The sequence below is a fragment of the Pteropus vampyrus genome, unplaced genomic scaffold (genome assembly GCF_000151845.1).
Source record: "Pteropus vampyrus isolate Shadow unplaced genomic scaffold, Pvam_2.0 Scaffold519, whole genome shotgun sequence".
NCBI classification, from domain to species: Eukaryota; Metazoa; Chordata; class Mammalia; order Chiroptera; family Pteropodidae; genus Pteropus; species Pteropus vampyrus.
In genome coordinates, this window is record NW_011889300.1 from 49,114 (window position 1) to 54,570 (window position 5,457).

Consider the following 5,457-nt stretch of genomic DNA (forward strand, 5'->3'; position numbering starts at 1 on the left):
ATAACCACTCTCGATGTCATTTTAACATAAATGAGTGTCCACTCGTTTTACTTAAAAAGAAAAACAATAAAATCTTTAAACACAGAATGGATGTTTTGGTAGCATGTGCTTTAGAAATATGCATTTGTGAGTGGCTTAGGGCCAAAGAGCTGGTGAATAAATGAATGAGAATCAATGAATGCTGGCTCCCATCCAAGCACAGACTAAAATTTAGCATTCGTAAGTTTTTCTCCATTTTGGTTTTTCAAAACCATAGGCCAGTTATTATTAATTCAAAATACTTAACTTTTAGTGTAGGCATTAATGACATTAATCTAAAAAAAACGTGTTTGAGTTGGAAAAGATGATTTAGAAATATTTTGAAATGTATTTCCCAAAAAGATAAGTTTAGAAAATAATTTCAAAGGCTAGCACTTTTGTTCTGTTTGAAGTCATCATTCGACTAATTTTTAGTTAGTGGGTTAGAACAATTTAAAACCTGGAAAACTCAGGCACTTAATAAATTTCATCCTTCTCTCTCGAGGATGCTAAGTATTAGCGCAATGACGTTGTACCGTAATTTTTTGTGGTAAAGAATAGTTTGTTCTGGACACAGGATGTTTATTCGGAGTAGAAGATTCTTCAGGAGAAATTTTGCAGTGAGACTTTTAGGGTCATTCTTCCTGGAGGAGAGGTGCCGGAAGGCGTGCACGGCCAACGTGCGTGACGGGACAATCTCGGTGACAATCCCGAGCGCAGAAACCAGAAGAGCCAAGGAAAACAAAAAACAGGGCTGGAGAACGAGGAAGCGAGAGGGTCCTCACGCCCGTCGATGAGATATTAGACGAGCTCTTTATACATCGCATAAATGCATTTATTTGTCGGGTTGTCCAATCAATTTCTGGATGTAAACAAATATACGTATATTTTTAATACGCAGAGAAAATATCATGGGGCAACTGGTGCGATGTGCTTCAGTGCAGACGAGAACGGGCCGTCGCCTCGTGTGAGATGCCTTGAGAGTGACAGAACCATAAGTTACGTCTTCAGTAAAATAAGTCACGACTCTCTCATATATGGCGATCGTAATCGTGATGCAAAGGGCACGGTTCGATGGTCTGATTAAATTCTTGCTAGTTAAAGGTAAGAAATGATAAAAACCTACCCGGAAGCGCCACCCTTAGTTACGAATGTAACTGGCGTGAGGGGAGAGGTGGGAAGAGCCAGTCAAATGTTCCGTAAAGCAGAAGCGCTCTGAGCTCTTTTCACACACGCAAAAAACCCGTCTGAAAAGGACATGCTTCTGCGACCGAGCCTGGGTGCTGTGCAGAGGAGGCTGAGGTGGGGATGCTGAGCTGCCTTCCGGGGTCCTGTCCGTCCCAGCGGAGGCCAGCCCGGTGTCCCAGCTCCCGCCAGGGCAGGGAGCCAGGAGACTGCATGCAGTGTCCTCAGCCACAGCTAACTCGCAGCCAAATGCCACTCTCGTTCCTGAAGGAGACTTGGGAGAAGCAGTACCAGACACGGCTCGTCCAGGTCTGGGGCGAGAGCAGTGGAGGTCACCAGCGTGGTGACAAGATTCATTCTCCAGCAGGCGTTCAATGTTTTGTTTTGTTTGTTTGTTGTTTTGGTCAAAATCAATTTATTCAGCGAGGAAAAACTCCCCAGGGACCCTCCCATGCTTGCCAAGGCTGTTCGTTCTCCTGCGTTTTCCGGATGGATTGATTTGGGATAGGTCCGGGAGGTTTACAGCTAATCGTGGCTCCTTGCATATGGCAGAGATTTCGTAGCCCTTTTGGGAGACGAGTGACGACCCCTTCAGCCGGGCTGCCAAGCTGAACGAGAGAAGAGGATGCGCAGAAGTCCCTGGCTGCGCACACCGGGCCAAGAGCGCGCGCCACCAGCACAGTGTGTTCATGTTCATCTTTCTGCTCTGACACGTCTCATATATTTCAGAGCTCAAAGTCCTGGACCAAAAAAGAAACTATGCACACACATCCTATTGCAAAGCTTGTCTTCTCCTTACACGTCCAGGGCCACACGATTTTTCAAAAGGGCATTTACATGGAATTCATGCTTACAACTCCCTTCCAAGAAAACAAACTGAAACAGAGACATTTCAATGGACGTCTGACCATTTATCACCTATGATCTCTGGGCTTAATTATTTCATATATATACCAAAAAAAAAAAAAAAATCCAACACACTCCGTTTTCTTTCTTATCTTCCTTCTTTTTTAAGCATCCTGTGGATTCATTATGTTCCTCCAACAGTCGTACATTAAAGCCTAGTCTCAACGTTCATGCCCACCATATTTGCGGAAAATAACTTTAGGGATGATTAGGGTTTCATGAGGCCCTAATTCCATAGAAAAGATGGCCTTATAAGAAAAGGAAGAAAGAGATGTCTCTCTCTCTCTCCGCACTGGCACAAATGAGACGCCCGTGAGGACACTGAGAAAGCCAGGGAGAGGGCCCGCACCGGACGCCCCTGGGCCGACGGCCTCATCTTGGACGTCCAGCCGCCAGAACTGTGGCGGAATAAACATTTGTCGTTTTGCCGCCTGGTCTGCGGCATTTGCTGGAACAGAGTGTGAGCCCGGCTGACTCTGGGCAAGCGCTTCTGCCTTTGTTGTAGAGGTCCCCCGGGTGCACAGACCATGTCTGCTATGACAGTCCACGGTGCTGACCCCTCCCACGTGCCACGTCACACCTGCCGGTTTCCTGTGCCTGCCGCCCCAGGTCCCGGGCTGGCCCTGGCCCATCCGGTCCCCTTAGCCCATCTCCGAAGGCGATCTCCCAACTGCCCACTGTCCGTGTCGCCTTTTCTGGACCGTTCTTTCCTACGCGAGGTGACCTTCTTTTCTAAGCGTGAAAGCCCTCCTCCGTGAATGCCGCGGCATGCAGCTGACAGACTCGAGGCAGAGAGACGAGCCGCTTTCTTCACAATGCGGCGAAGGGACAGCTCAGCGGCCTGACCCATGACGACAGTAACAGTGAATCCGGGATCGAGCGCCACAGCTCCGTCTCTGCAGGTGCTGAGCTGGACCGCGGCGAACGGACTTGAATGCATGAAAGCACACAGCGCCCCGAAGACTTCCCGCATCTCCACGGAAGGGAACGGATGCTCAGCCCAGAGCGAAGCAGGAAATCCTCGCCGTTTCTCCCGGGAAGGTCCGCGTTTATGGCTCCGCTTTAAGCGAGACCAACCCCGCTGGATGCAGGGACGAAGCGTGAGGGTTCGCTGGCTCCCCGGCCGCGGGCTGGACGGCCCTGATTTTGCAGGCCTGCTCCTCAGGTGGACGGGGCACCCACGCTGGCAACCCCGGGGACCGGGGTCTCCGTGGCCACGCTCGGTGCAAAGTCCGCAGGAGGCAGGCTCCCGTGCGGACTTTCTTTCTGAGAAGAGTTAAACATCGACCTTAGAATATTTGACATAAAGAAAAATAAAATAAAATAAGTCTATCGTTTTAGGGTATTCGAGGTCTAGAGAAGGGCGTGCAGTGATAATCAGCTAGGAGCTTTTAGGCATTTCTATGTGCCAAACGCTGTCCTAAGTCACTTCTATCTGTCACCTCATTGGAACCTCGTGACCAGCCAGGGAGATGGGAGCTATTTTTATCCAGATTTTACAGATAAGGAAACCGAGGCACAGAGAAGCAGAAGAACGTGCCCAGACTCTGCGACGAGCGACCGGCAGAGCGGGGGCCGCGTGGCTCCCGAGCGCGTCACGATTCCTGCTGGTGCCGACGGCGGGCGAGGTCGGGACCCTCATTGAGCCCCGGTGGGAAGCTCTGAAGAGCCTTTCTTCTCAAGTTCATTCTCATTTCCATACTCACGTCTCCTAAGGTGGTTTCCGAGCAGAGACCCAGCCGAAAGGGAGCCATGCTGCTCTGTCCTCGCTCCCTGCCTGCTCTCGGCCACTCGGGCTGTGACGTGCCACCGTGAGACTTGCCTCGGCTGCTTGGAGCACGGCCTGGTTTCCTCCCACTAGGAAGACACCCCCCGCCCCTCCACTCGCCACAGCAAGGAACTCGGGGGCGTTTTTGATGACCCATAGCCACTCTCACACTTGCTTGTCCTTACGTCTTGCCGGGGCAGCAGTGGCCCGGCTGGGGACCAAGCTGTCCACAGCCTGGACTCAGAGATCTCTGTGTGACCACTGGCCTGGCCAGGGGACCGCGGAGTCTCCCAAGAGAGAGAGCACACCCGGAAGGGAGGAGATACTGCAGCTCGAGGCGCCAGGAGGAAGGCGTCAGCCCCTCGAGGAGTCAAAGGCATCAGCGTCCAGCTTGGCTTGGGTCACTCCTAGAAGCCCCTGGCCTGGTTCCCCGGGGACTGCGTCTCAGAGCACGAGGAAGGCTTTGTGAGAGCTCTTGTCTTCAAACAAGCAGCAAGGCCATTATTGAGGTGGCCAGGACCCCAACAGGCTGGCGTCACCCTGAGGTCGGGGTGTCACTTGCCTCACCCCACACCATCTGTTACAGGTTGAATTGATCGTGTCCTTCTAAGAAACGGTATGTCGGATTCTTAGCCCCCAGTGCCTCAGAGTGGACTTATTTGGATATAGGGTTTTTACAGAAGTAATCCAGGTAAAACGATGTCACTATAGTGGCCCTGATCCGATAGGACAGGTGCCCTTATAAAAAGGGGAAATTTGGACATAGACACACGCCCATGGAGCACGTCACTCGGAGACGAAAGAAGAGACCAGGGTGATGCTGCTCCAGACCGGGGGACATCGAGGGGTGCCGGCGAAGCCGGAAGAGAGGCCCGGAGCAGGGCGTCCCTCACAGTCTCGGAAGGAGCCAATGACAAGCGCGCCGCCCCGCGTGGCGGGGCCGTGTGAGGGATCCTCTCTGCTTGTGCCTGATGCTTCCGGACGGGGGATGGCGCAGTGCCGGCCACGCCGGCAGGTGCCGGCTTACCAGCGGTGCGGCGGCTCGTCACCTCGCCGTGTCGTGGGTGAGGCCAGAGAGGCAGCGGCTTGGCCGTTGTCCAGCTGGGCCCTGGACGACATAATGCAGCTGCTGTACACACCCTCGGGGTGCAGAGGCCTCAGGGAGCAGGACTCCACACAGCTGGGGGGTCGTGGTGAAGGGGACACTGTACTGCGAGTGACCCATGAAAACATACTCCCAACACCCCCTGGGGCCCCCGAGCCTGTGCCGGCCAGGAGGGTGGGAGGCTTTTAGGGGCTGGATGCCTCTGAGAGCCCGGGGCAAACAGGCACAAGCGACCTGCAAAAGCTACTCAGGTTTTTCTCCTTCTGCGGAGTGGCCGTGCACAGGGGACTTCGGGGTTGTGGGGGCGGTGGCCGCCTCCTGTAACCGAGCTCGCTCAGTGCCAGCCACCAGCGCACGGAGGGGGCGTGTGGTGCGAGGCCCCCGGGCTTGTAAGGATGGAGATGTCGGCCAGGTGTGGACACAGCACCGGGTGGAAAGCCCGGGACCTGTGCTCCAGGCCGGGAGCTCAGGTGAC